General features: G+C 39.6%; 1 pseudogene; it reads right to left on the bottom strand.

The window, feature by feature from the left end:
• Positions 1-12,617: 12,617 nt before the first annotated feature.
• Positions 12,618-13,582, bottom strand: LOC130879986 (olfactory receptor 51E1-like; annotated as a pseudogene).
• Between the last annotated feature and the right edge of the window lie 1,051 nt (positions 13,583-14,633).

Below are 14,633 nucleotides of genomic sequence, written 5' to 3'. Positions count from 1 at the left end.
TGTACACTAAATAATATATGTTATAATAAGTTGTAAATGCCAATTAAGATTTTTCATTCTAATAACTGAAATAACTATTGATTTATTTATTCCAAGAAGCTTTCAGAATTCATTCTATTCTAACCCTTTCTCACCTGAGAAATCTTTACACAATCCTGGACATGTATGTGTACAAAGTAAATACTGAAACTAAATACTGATTGGTAAAAAAACATAAGATTTAATAATTTACCAATTATTAAACCTAACAGCAAATTTGCATACATTTTGATTTTTTGCATAAATAACTGTCTCAGCTGAGTATTTCATACTGCATGCTGCAATGTATCTTTAAAATTTTTCAGAATTGTGTGACATCTCTAGTTAATAATGGCCACTATTGAGAACATTGCTTTCTAAATACATAGGATAAAATGACAGCAAGTACACTTAGGGTCATTTTAAAAACTGTTGAGGCCTCTCTCCCTGGCTACTGCCTCTCTCTTCCTATCTCATCCCAGCTTGCTCCTAGGCACCCCTTCCCTTCTGCTGGGTCATAAGATCCCCCAACTCAGCCTGTTTGGGGGTTGAGGCTCTGGGGACAAAGTAGTGAGTGCAACAGGGCAAGAGTTCCTTTGTTTCACTGAGCCTGCATGCAGCAAGCTAGTCCTTCTGTCTGTGAAGTCCCTGGCCAGCAAGTGGTGCAGATCCTGTACCAGAAGATCCATTGGTGAACTTTGAAGGAAGAGATGGGCAGGCGCCAATGCAAGAATTCCTCCAAAAATCTGAAAAACAACATGATAACACCAGAACCCAGTGAACATACAACAGAACGACTTGAACACTTTAATCCAGAAGAAATAGAAAAAATAGACATTATGAAAGTGATAGACTACCTTAAACAGGGTGTGAAAAACTCCCTTAAAGAAATGGATGAGAAGAATAACAAAAAGTTTGAAGAAATGAATAAATCCCTAAAAGATACCCTAGGAAACCAAGAAAAAACAATCAAACAGATAATAGAAACAGTTTAATACTTGAAAACTGAAATGGAGGCAATGAAGAAAACACAAATGGAAGGATGGCCGGATATGGAAAATCTAGGTAAATGAACAGGGACTACAGAGACAAACATAACCAACAGAATACAAGAGATAGAAGAATCTCAGATGCGGAAGACACTATAGAGAAAATAAATGCACTGATCAAAGAAAACAACAAATTCAACAAATTCTTATCACAAAAAATCCAGGAAATCTGGGACACCATAAAAAAACCTAAGAATAATAGGAGTAGAAGAAGGAAAAGAATTACAGCTCAAAGGCCCAGAAAATATATTCAACAAAATTATAGAACAACACTTTCCCAACCTAAAGAAGGATATTCCTATGAAGGTACAAGAAGCATACAGAACACCGAATAGACCACAAAACATACAGAATAAAGAAAGAATATTAAGAACTACAAAGGAAAAAGGTCAACTAACTTATAAAAGTAAACCTATCAGAATTACATGTGACTTCTCTATGGAAACAATGAAATTCAGAGGATCTTGGATAGACGTGCTGCAGAAACTAAGAGACCATGGACTACTATTCCCAGCCAAGTTTTCATTTACCATCAATGGAAAAAACAAAATATTGCAGGATAAAAACAAATTTAAACAATACGTAGCCACAAATCCAACCTTACAGAAAGTAATAGAAGGAAAATCACATCCCAAGGAATCCAACAATGTCCACAATAACTCAGACATCTAACAACCCTTCACCAGCTCAAAGATGGGAAACATGCAAACTCGACCACTAAAAAAAAAAAAAATAGCTGGAGTTAACAACTACTGGTCATTAATATCACTTAATATCAGTGGACTCAATTCACCTATAAAAAGGCACAGGCTAAGAGATTGGATGTGAAAACAGGATCCAACATTCTTCTGTTTACAAGAAATATACCTCAACCACAAAGACAGATATCTACTCAGAGTAAAGAGTTGGGAAAAGGTTTTTCAATCAAATGGACCTAAGAAACAAGCCCTTGTGGCTATACTAATTCTAACAAAATTGACTTCAAACTAAAATCAATCAGAAGAGATGGAGATGGACACTTTAACAGGAACAATTCATCAGGATGAAGTATCAATCCTGAATATCTATGCCACTAATATAAAAGCACCCACTTAAGGAAAAGAAACATTACTAGAACTCAAGGCATACATCAAACTCCACACACTAATAGTAGGAGACTTCAACACTCCTCTCTCACCAATGGACAGGTCAATCAGACAGAAATCTAACACAAAAATAAGAGAACTTATGGAGGTAATGAATCAAATGGACTTAACAGACATCTATAGACTATTCCACCCAAATAGGAAAGAATATACCTTCTCAGCATCTCATGGAACCTTCTCGAAAACTGATCACATACTCAGTAACAAAGCAAACTTCCACAGATACAAAAAAATATTAGTAACCACCTGTGTCTTATCAGATCACCATGGAATAAAGTTAGAATTTAAAAACAATTCTACCCCCAGAAAGCCTACAAACTCATGGAAGCTGAACAGTCAACTACTGAACCATCCCTGGGTCAGGGAAGAAATAAAGAAAGAAACTAAAGTCTTCCTTGAATTCAACGAATATAAAGACACAACATACCCAAACCTATGGGACACTATGAAATCAGTGCAAAGAGGAAAGTTCATAGTTCTAAGTGCCCACATTAAAAAAATGGAGAAAGCTCACATTAGAGACTTAACAGCACAGGTGAAAGCTCTAGAAAAAAAAAAAAAGAAGCAGACTTATCCAGGAGGAGTAGAAGACTGAAAATAACCAAACTGAGGGCTGAAATCAACAAAATAGAAACACAGAAAACAATCCAAAGAATCAATGAAACAAAGAGCTGGTTCTTTGAGAAAGTCAACAAGATTGACAAACATTTATCCAAACTAATCAAAAGGCAGAGAGAGAGCACACAAATTAAGAAGATCAGAAATGAAAAGGGGGACATAACAACAGACACTGAGGAAATTTAGAGAATCATTACATCTTTATACAAAAGCTTATATGCCACAAAGTTGGAAAATGTGAAAGAAATGGACTTGTTTTTAGATAAATACCATTTACCAAAATTAAATCAAGACCACGTGAACAATTTAAATATACCTATAAGTCGTGAGGAAATAACCAAAAAAAGCCCAGGACCAGATGGTTTTAATGCAGAATTTTATCAGAACTTCCAAAAAGAGCTGATACCTATACTCTTTAATGTGTTTCACATAATAGAAACAGAAGAGTCGTTGCCAAACTCTTTTTATGAAGCTACAGTCACCTGATTCCAAAACCACATAAAGACCCAACGAAGGAAGAGAATTACAGACCAATGTCACTCATGAATATCGATGCAAAAATTCTCAATAAAATTCTGGCAAATCGAATCCAAGTACACATAAAAAATCATTCATCATCATCAAGTAGGCTTCATCCCAGAGATACAGGGCTGGTTCAACATATGAAAATCTATCAATGTAATCCATCATACAAATAAACTGAAAGAAAAAACCATATGATCATTTAATTAGATGTTGAAAAAGCATTTGACAAAATTCAACACCCCTTTATGATAAAGGTTTTGGAGAGGTTAGGGATATAAGGATCATACCTAAATATAGTAAAAGCAATATATAGCAAGCCAACAGCTAATATCAAATTAAATGGAGTGAAACTTAAAGCCTTTTCTCTAAAATCAGGAACAAGACAAGGCTGTTCACTCTCACCATATCTCTTCAACATAGTGCTTAAAGTTCAGGCCATAGCAATAAGACAGCATAAGGAGATCAAGGGGATTCGAATCTGAAAGGAAGAAGTCAAATTTTCGTTGTTTGCAGATGATATGATAGTGTACATTAGTAACCCCCAAAACTCTACCAAAGAACTCCTACAGCTGATAAATACCTTCAGTGATGTGGCAGGTTACAAGATCAACTCAAAAAAATCAGTAGCCCTCCTGTACACAAAGGATAGAGAAGCAGAGAGGGAAATCAGAGAAACTTCACCTTTTACGATAGCCACAAATAGCATAAAGTATCTTGGGGTAACTCTAATCAAGGAAGTGAAAGATCTGTTTGACAAGAACTTTAAGGCATTGAAGAACGAAATTGAAGAGGACACCAGAAAATAGAAGGATCTCCCATGCTCTTGGATGAGTAGGATCATCATAGTAAAAACGACAATTCTACCAAAGGCAATCTATAAATTCAACACAATCCCCATTAAAATCCCAACAAAATTCTTCAGACCCTGAGTGAACACTAATCAACTTTATATGGAAAAACAAAAAACCCAGGATAGCCAAGACAATCCTATGCAATAAGGGAACTTCTGGAGGCATTACCATCCCTAACTTCAAACTCTATTACAGAGCTACAATAATGAAAACAGCTTGGTATTGTCGTAAAAACAGAGAAGTCAACCTATGGAATCAAATAGAAGACCTGGATATTAACCCACAGACATATAAACACCTGATTTTCAACAAAGGAGCTAAAGGTATACAATGGAAGAAAGAAAGCATCTTCAACAAATGGTGCTGGCAGAACTGGATGTCAACCTGTAGAAGAATGAAAATAGATCCATATCTATCGTCATGCACAAAACTCAAGTTCAAATGGATTAACGACCTCAATATAAATCTGACCACTTTGAACCTGATAGAAGAGAAATTGGGAAGTAGACTGCAACACATGGGCATAGGAGACCACTTCCTACATATAGCCCCAGTAGCACAGATAATAGGGCAACATTGAATAAATGGGACCTCCTAAAACTGAGAAGCTTCTGTAAAGCAAATGACACTGTCATTAAGACAAAAAGGCATCCTACTGAATGGGAGAAGATCTTCACCAACCCTGCATCAGACAAAGGTCTGATCTCCAAAATATATAAAGAACTCAAGAAACTAGACTTTAAAATTCTAATTAACCCAATTAAAAAATGGGGTACTGAACTGAACAGAGAATTCTCAACAGAAGAAGTTCAAATGGCCAAGAGACACTTAAGGTCATGTTCAACTTCCTTAGTGATCAGGGAAATGCAAATCAAAACAACTTTGAGATACCATCTTACTCCTGTCAGAATGGCTAAAATCAAAAACACCAATGATAGCCTTTGCTGGAGAGGATGTGGAGTAAGGGGAACACACATTCATTGCTGGTGGGAATGCAAACTTGTGCAACCACTTTGGAAATCAGTGTGGCGGTTTTTCAGGAAATTGGAAATCAACCTACCTCAGGATCCAGCAATACCACCAAGAGATGCCCAATCATACTTCCAAAGTATTTGTTCAACTATGTTCATAGCAGAATTATTTGTAATAGCCAGAACCTGGAAACAACCTAGATGCCCCTCAATAGAAGAATGGATAAAGAAAATGTGGAATATATACTCATTAGAGTACTACTCAACAGTAAAAAACAATGACATTTTGAATTTTGCATGCAAATGGATGGAAATAGAAAACACTGTCCTGAGTGAGGATAACCCTTACCCAAAAAGATGAATATGGTATGTACTCACTCATTTGTGGACTCTAGCCATAAACCAAGGTAATTAAGCCTATAGTTCACAAGCCCAGAGAAGCCAAATAAGAAGGTGAACCCAAAGAAAAACATTTATAGATTCTCCTGGAAATTGGAAGCAAACAAGATTGCAGGGCAAAGGTTGTGAGCATAGGGGTGGGGGTAGGAATGGGGGTTAGGTTGGAGGAAAGGGGTGAGGGGGAGAGGGAAGGGAGAAGGGAAGGACTGGCAACAGCTTGGGGGAATGGGAGGGTGGAGATGGAGGAAGGGTGGATATAGGAGCAGGGACCAAGATACCTACATTAAGAGAGACTTGGCTCTAGAGGGGAACCCAGGTGTCCACAGGGATGTCCTCAGCTAGGTCCTTGGGCAGCAGAGGAGAGGATGCCTGAACGGTCCTTGCCCCACTATCACGCTGATGATTATCTCGAATATGATTATCACCATAGAATCTTCGTCTGGCCATGTATGGAGATAGAGACAGAGACCCTCATCAGAGCAACAGACCGAACTCCCAAGGTCCAGTTGAAAGGCGGAAGGAGGGAGAAGATGAGCAAGGAAGTCAGGACCATGGGGGGGGGGGGTTGGTCCACTAACTGAGGCAGTGTGCCTGATCTAATGGGAGCTCACCAAATCCAGCTGGACTGGGTCTGAATGAGCATGTGATCAAACCTGACTCTCTGATTGTGGCTGACAATGGGGGCTGACTGAGAAGCCATTGATAAAGGCACTGGGACTTGTTTTTACGGCATGTCCTGGCTTTTTGGGACCCTAGTCTATATGGATGCACAGCTCACTAGGCCTAGATGTAGGGGGGAGAGCCTTGAACTTCCCACAGGGCAGGGTTCCCTGCCCTCTCTCAAGTGGGGAGGGAGAAGGAGGAGCGGGAGGGAATTGAGAGGAGGGAAGGAAGTGTAAATAATTGAATGAAAAAATAAAAAAATAATAAAACACCACCAAAAAAAAAAACTGTTGAGGATTTGGGCCTCACTCTAAGACATCATTATATACTTTTCACTAAACTGAAGTTAGCAACACAGAAGTATTTTAAATAATGCTAGCATTATATAATTCAATGAACTACTACTTTTATATTTTCATAAAAATAATGATTTTAGAAAAATAATTAAAAACATAACACACAGAATCAACTAAGCAGGTCTAGGGATCTACAAGGCTGAAGCAGCAATGACGGAGCCTGAGTGGGTCTGTGCTAGGTCCTCTGCAAATATGTTATGGTTATTAGCTTGGTGCTTTTGTGAGACTCCTAATAGTTGGAGTGTGTGCGTGCGTGTGTGTGTGTGTGTGTGTGGTCTGACTCTTCTCACTGCTCTTGGGACCCTTTTCTTCTTACGAATTGCCTTGCCCAACATTGATATAATGGTATATGAAGCCGTATTTGTAAAAGAAACATTACTAAAGCTTAAATCACACATCAAACCTCACACACTAATACTGGGAGACCTTAACACCTCCCTTTCAGCAAAGGACAGGTGTGCCAGACAGAATCTTAAAAGAGAAATAAGTGAACTAACAGATGACATGACTCAAATGGACTTAACAGACATTTATAGAACATTCTACCCAAATATATACCTTCTTCCCAGCACCTCATGGAACCTTATCTAAAATTTGTTGCAGCAGGCTGCTTGTTGGTTCTTGCTGCCCAGAAACGAAATACTCACACAGAAACTGTATTAATTAAATCACTGTTTGGTCCATTAGCTCTAGCCTGTTATTGATTAACTCTTACATATTAATTTAATTCATCTCCATTAATCTGTGTATTGCCATGTGGCTGTGGCTTACTGGGTAAAGTTCCCAGAATCTGTCTCAGGTGGGCAACATGGCTTCTCTCTGACTCTGCCTCCTTTCTTCCAGCATGCCCTTTAGTTTTCCCTGCCTACCTAAGTACTGCCCTATCAATAGGCCAAGGGCAATTTCTTTATTCATTAATGGTAATCACAGCACACACAGAGAAATCCCACATCAAAAATTGAACACATAGTCACTAACAAAGCAAACAAAGATACAAACAAATTGGAATAATCCCATGTATCTTATTGAGATAAATTTTAAGGAAGGAAATTCAGAGGAATAAATAAGAGCAATGCAAAGAGATGAGAAAGATTGATTGAATTTTAAGAACAGTAGATTTACAATCACCAAAGGCCAGAGTTCAGAGTGCAAACAATCCAGTTAATGCCTTTATGGCTTACAAAGAAGAAAACTAGGACAAGGGGAAGAAAATGACCCTAAGATCTAAGGCAAACTGTGAAGTAAGAGAGCTTACTTGGGGAAAAGGAGGGAGTTGATGGTAAACAGCACTGCAATGAACTATTTCTTTCAGCTCCATAGGTATTTGAACCAAATGACGACAGCAATATTTTTTCACTCAAAGCTAACTAAACTACAAACATGTTTGTATATAACCAGCATAATTTGATAATACAGCAGAATGGCTGAAATCACAAAACTTTTCTCTAATTCTTTCCATTTAAAAAAATAGTGCAAATTACTTTCAGGTTTAAACCTGTGAGCTGTTATTTAAATAAGTAGAAGATGTATGTAGTTCAAGTTATATGACATATTCCAATTCCAGAGGTTTGTACACAAAGGTCAATGCTGTACTCCAGCTAAAGCACTGATGGATAGGTAAAGAAATGACAATGAAACTCAGTTTATCGAAGAGTACCAATTTAAAGGTGGTAACATATGAGGACCTGTTGGTTGAGGCAACTTGAGAAATCTGTAAGGAAAGTTAGAGGGAAAGAGAGGTTGGGGATGGAGCCAAGGGAAAGAGCAGGACAAGCAGTTTTCCTAAAACAAAAGAAAAATAAGATTATGAACAATATCTGCTGGGTTGAATTGAGAGTTGGGGAATGTGCTTCATCGCAGGACTACCCAACGCTTATGCTACCAGACTGCACAGGGGCCACTGAAAGATGTTTAAAGGAGGAGTACCATGGGCAAGACACATCCCTGAACATCGATTACCATCCACAATGCAGGAAGAGCAGTCCCCAAAGCCGACATTTCACAATAGCTGTGGGGATCAAATGAGTCGTAACGATTGAAAGCCTTGAGAATTCTAATGTGTTGGTTACACAATAATCACAGAAGCAATGTTTTTAGTATTTTCTACTACAGACCACTGTTCAAACACTTCTGTCATCAGGAAAAGCCACAGGAGACAGTTTTGATTTTGGTATCAGATGTATAAGAATTCAAACTCTAGGACAACAATACATGGGCTGCCCATCCAATAAAGGCCACTTACAGCTCTCCACCCTTGGGTTTCTCTTCTGTACAATGGGTGAGGAAATGTGGCCTTTTCAAAAAAGTTTCTTGATTCTTTTTATGAATAAATTCAGCCCAAAATGTTATGTATGAATCATGGAATGTTTTGCATGTGTCAAAAAATGTGTCATAGAAAAGCCAAGGGAAACAAACAGATGAGCTTTGGAAAAACTCAGGTTAAAAAGTGAAAATTGTGGAGAAAAGGCAGTAGTAAATTCTCAAGCAATCAGACTCTTTGAGAGTACCTTGAGCTCTATAAAAGTAAACTTCCTTTGTCCTATCTGCCTGAATTAAGTTTCTTTATCTCTTACCAAACAAAACTTCTCACTTCTGTCTAGGCATGGAGATATAACATGTCCTCAATCTGTACAAAAAGTAGATAGTGGTATGACTAGTGTACTGTTTCACGGAGTTTGGAGCCTCAATACATCAGCTTGGACCAGGTGTCAGCATTAGGGATAAGAAGCTTTTGGGGCCATGTGCAGAGTGTATATGGGAAAGGCCAAGGCTGATATATTTAAACCATCTCACTATTGGGCAACATAAAGGAAAGTCATATTAAGCACTGGAAGTCTCCAGCTGTGCTGAGTTGGGAGAAGACAACCTGCCTTATTCCTGTTACAAAGCTGCTCATTGTTTACATTGTAAAGATGCAATGATGAGGATTAAAGACTGATAAATACACGAAACATTTTCTATTCTAATTCCCCTTCCCAGGGAGATCCTTGCACTCACCTTACATCCTCCTTACGTAGACCCTCTGGCCTGTGGACAGTAGCGTGATTAACTTTTCCTTTACAGCTAATATTCACTCATAAGTGAGTACTTACTCTGTCTTCCTGGATCTCAGCTCACTCAGGATGAGTTTTTCTAGGTCATCCATTTGCCTGCTAATTTCATGATGTCTTTCCAGTAGCTACCAGAATGGAGCTACAGATAGGAGGTGAGCTGGGTACATGTGCCAGACTGGAGGAAACTGGAAACTTTTCTGAAATCTAAGGCACTAACTCTGTCTCCGTAAGAAAATCTTAATTGGGCAGTGTAACTAACCATTCATCAAGCATTGAATATGAGAGCCTCCAAGGGGGCTGTAAACAGAAAGCAGACGTGCAGTGGGATTGAATGGAGGCATGCACCTGGGGTTCCAGCGCTTGTGAGCTGAATGCAAGAGAATCATCGGTTCAAGGTCACCATAGCTACACAGTGACTTTGAGGCCACCCTGGGTATGTGAGATTCTGTCTAAAAAAAAAATCACTAAAGTGAAAACACCCCTCCCCCCCCCACACACTCATACACAAATGTCCTCCAACCATACACACAAACACATGTGCACACATGCACATACACACACACATACAAACTTTTCATATGTCCAAGCAAAGAATGCCAGAAAGTATGTTAGAACCCTGGAAAATAATCATCAATGGGCTTTAAATTCTCTTGAGTAATACATTAAAATTTTTTTATTATGTTTTAATTTCTTTTACATTTTCAGAATGTCTGTGGGTTTTGCTTTTAGTGATCACATTCACTTTTCAGGTAAGGAAATCGTGTCTTTTGATCCTCTTCATTGTCTCACTCTCGACGGTCATGTCAGAGTTCCTCTGGGCAATGGACGATTTTCCACCCCTTCGTTCGGAGTGACCGGATCTTGCACTGAGTACATTTCATGCTATATCCTTTGACCTCCCCTCCCCTTTGCCTAGTCAGTTCTATCACACACGGTTATTATATTCTGGAGTATAGTTCAAAAGTTCTATGTGCAAGTGGGTCTCTGTGCTGCTAACCATGGCAGGAAGTTCTACCCTGCTCCTACTTTGCTGCCTGCCTCTCATATTCACAAAATACACAATGGATCTGACTATGACTCTTCTGTGTGTGATGATCCCAGTCCTTGATCTGCCTACTCCACCTCCACTGCTACAATTCCTACAGCAGGCAGCCCACTCCTGGAAATCCTCTGACTAGCCGGTAGGATTCCTAGGTATACCTCAAGGCCATATCCATGCTATGTACCATTGGCAGGAATGCCATCCTTATTTCCTTCATCACAACACAGCTTAAAGCTCCAGGTGTCTGCAGTGTTTGCTTATTATGTGCTCCTCTTTTTCTATAGATCCCCCTTCCCCTAGTCTTACTTCCTGGTCAGCCATGTGAGCTTATTACCCTACTTAGTATTATGTCTCTTGCTTTTGACTCTCTATTCTGTGGTGACTATCCCTCTTCTCTTTATACCACAAGCTGCTGGGTATTCTCAACTGCTTCCTCTAAAGCATCCTTAAGACACCCAGGGAATCTGTAGTTAATCACACTGTTTCTCAGATAAACCCATCTGCGAACACTCACAGGCACAGTGGTATTGGGCGAGGATGCAGAGCAGCTCTACTGGGATGATTAGAGCCTTGGGCTCTATTGACAGGAAGTTCCTCAGAGCAGCACTAGGCAAAGGAAAATAAAGGACCAAATGCCTCCTCCCAAAGCAGTGTAGGCTCTGGAGATTCCCAACTCAACATCCTGCAAGTCTGTCTAACAATTCTTTGACATAACATAGAATTGGACATGAAAACTTCATTGTTTTCTTCTATTTTGAGCTTCCACTATTCTATGTAACCCACTGGTTCCCAGTAAATATCAGTTTCCCCATTGGTGCAATCAGGGTACAAATAAAAAGTTGATAAGCTTAAATAGCTAAAAGCTCTTAAGGTCCAAATGAGGAGCAGAAGGAGGGAGAACATGAGCAAGGAAATCAGGACCACGAGGCGTGCACCCACCCACTGTGACAGTGGAACTGATTTATTGGGAGCTCTCCAAGGCCAGCTGGACTGGGACTGAATAAGCATGGGTTGAAACTGGACTCTCTGAACAAGGCGGACAATGAAGGCTGATGAGAAGCCAAGGACAATGGCACTAGGTTTCGATCCTAATACATGAACTGGCTTTGTGGGAGCGTAGCCTGTTTGGATACTCACCTTCCTGGACCTAGATAGAAGTGGGAGGACCTTGGTCTTCCTGTAGAGCAGGGAATTTGGACTGCTCTTCAGTATCGAGAGGGAGGGGGAGTGGACTAGGGGGAGGAGAAGTGGAGTGGGGATAGGGGGAGGGGAGCGGGGGGAGGGGGCAATATGTGGGAGGAGGGGGAGGGAAATGGGAAACGGGGAGCAGTTGGAAATTTTAAGTAAAAAAGAATAAAAAAAAAGAATGTTTTCTTGGCTGTGACAATTGTCATAACGAAGTGTGTCATTTCATGATGTAGGCAAATGTAGATTTTTTTCTCTGGCCTGGGACACAGAAGAAAAACAGTAATTTCTTTGGAAATTGTTTTAAAGAAGAAATCCATTTATAACTTCTTAGAAATCCAAAATCATTGTGAATTCTGATGAGGAAATCAGAGGTTTAATCTAACTTATATAATTTTATTGTAGTCTTATGTTTATTTTCCTTTTGTCATGCCTGTGATGAACATTTTAGATGTGTTGCTCCGTCTCTAAATGCTATGAACCATCATCAGTAAAATAAACTGAGAAAGTGGTGATAAAATGGGAGGCAATAACCTTCAGATCACAAGCCTTAGTCATAATAATTGAATAGAGAAAAAACCAAAATGGAATCTGATGTTGGAGAATGGAGATTGCAGGTTTTATTCCATTCCCATGGAAATTTTATAGCCAGTTTCATCTTTGAAAGATCTGAGCTGTGCTTTAATTAAGAAAGATTTGTTTTCTGAATATGTCTTCCAAGATGCTGATATTAAAGTATGGATTAGAGAACTTTGAATGGAGTGGGTTTCCTCACAGATTCCCAGTGATCTGTAGTGTGTGTGGTTGTGAGGAAAAGATGCAGGATGCCGGATCTCCGTTGTCTTCACTCAATAGACGATGGGTTGAGCACAGGAGGAATGAGCAGATAGACATTAGCCATACTGACAGGAAGGAGAGAGTCACGCCTTTTGCTAAAACGGTGCACTATTGACAATCCAATGAAAGGCACATAGAATATGAAAACAGCGCACACATGAGAGACACAAGTGCCGAACGCTTTTGCCTGGGCTTCACTTGTCAAGCCCAGCACAGTCTTTAGGATGAGCAAGTACGAGAAGGAGATGAGAAGTGAGTCCAAGCCAATGGCAGAGATAACAACAATGAGGCCATAGATGACATTGACATGGCTGCCAGCACAGGCCAACTTCATGACATCTTGGTGTAGGCAGTAGGAATGAGAAAGGATAAAGGCAATCTTTTGATGAAGACAGGTAAGGGTGCCATTAATGCAGCACCCCTGACCACAGCAGCCATGCCAATCTTGGCAACACGAGGCAATTTAAGCACAGTGGGATGGCGTAGAGAGTGGCAGATAGCCACATAGTGATCAAAGGCCATGGCCAGCAACACCATGGACTCTCTGCCAGATAGGAAATGGATGGCAAACATCTGTACCAGACAAGCATCAAGCTTGATGTTAGTGGAATTGAACCAGAAAATGGCCATCATTTTGGTAAGGTTGGAGTGGAAAGGAGGATGTCTAGGCCAGAAAGCATGCAAAGAAATGGGCTCAAGTAGGCTGTGCTCTGTCCTCACAATGTGGATGACTGTCAAGTTACCTAGCACAGCAATAAGGTAGAGGGAGCACAGTGGGAAAGCCAACCAGAACTGAGCCTCTTCTAATCCTGGGAGTCCTATTAAGATGAAATACGTGGCACTGGGTTCACTGCTGTTGATGGCCACCATACTGAAGGAACTGAGGTGTAGCCAGCACCCTGCAGGTTGAAGCTGAAAGACAAAGACAGTCATTGTCGGTCCCCTAGAATCTCAATGCCATACAGTCCTTGATCCTAGTGTCCTATTCTCTTAACAAAACTCTAATCCCATTGCCTTTCCAAACTCTGAAACTACACTAAATTTCATCTAACCGTGAATCAAGTCCAAGATGAAAATTCACTTAATTCTACTTACAATCCTAATTTTATATTAAGTGAAGCAATAAGACAACCTTCTGATATTATTAACCATTTAAATCTCAAGCTAAAACTGTATTACATTCCATGTGGTATCTTATACTCCATATTTTTAATATTGATCATATTATTCATATAAAACATTTTCTGACCCTGGAAAATGAAACTATGGATGAAGAAATACTTAATGAAAACTGTTATTACTTACTGTAATTGCGATCAATTTCATCATTTTATTCTAATGTGGTTATCATCCAAATGTATCAATGGTAGTAGAAACTTCAAGTGACATTGAAAACTAACTTGATCACTAAATTAGTGATCTCCTTTTAGCCTTAGCCCTAACTTTAGCAGTGCCCAATACACGAAGCAAATTATTTTAACAGTATGTATGTTACTGTGTTAAAACCTATTACAGTAAAAACATGACCTTAATTCTATCCCGAACTATAAGTTTGAATTTCCATTTTCCCCAGATATCCAGTCAAGAGTTTACACTTGTCCTACACAGCTTATAGCAGGAAAAGAATAACAGCTTCAATGGATCCATTTCTGTCCTACCTAAATCCCATTTTCACTGCTAAGCACCTAAACAGCTGTTAAGCGATGTAGCCTTCCAGCCACCACACCAGCACTGTGACATAATCCAGGATCTTCCATTGATGCTGATGCTGGTCTCTGACTGAAACTGTAGCCTTGCTCAGCCTCCTTCAGCTGCACTATCCTGCACTGCTTCCTCTTTCAGTGCAGAATCTCCCTTTAGCCATACTTGCACTGCCAATTATTTTCTTCCAATGAACTGTATTCACATGAAGTCTGAAAAT

Source organism: Chionomys nivalis, chromosome 8 (assembly GCF_950005125.1).
Source record: "Chionomys nivalis chromosome 8, mChiNiv1.1, whole genome shotgun sequence".
Lineage (NCBI taxonomy): Eukaryota > Metazoa > Chordata > Mammalia > Rodentia > Cricetidae > Chionomys > Chionomys nivalis.
The sequence above is the reverse complement of the archived record's forward strand: the minus strand, read 5'-3'. Positions and strand labels throughout refer to the sequence as shown.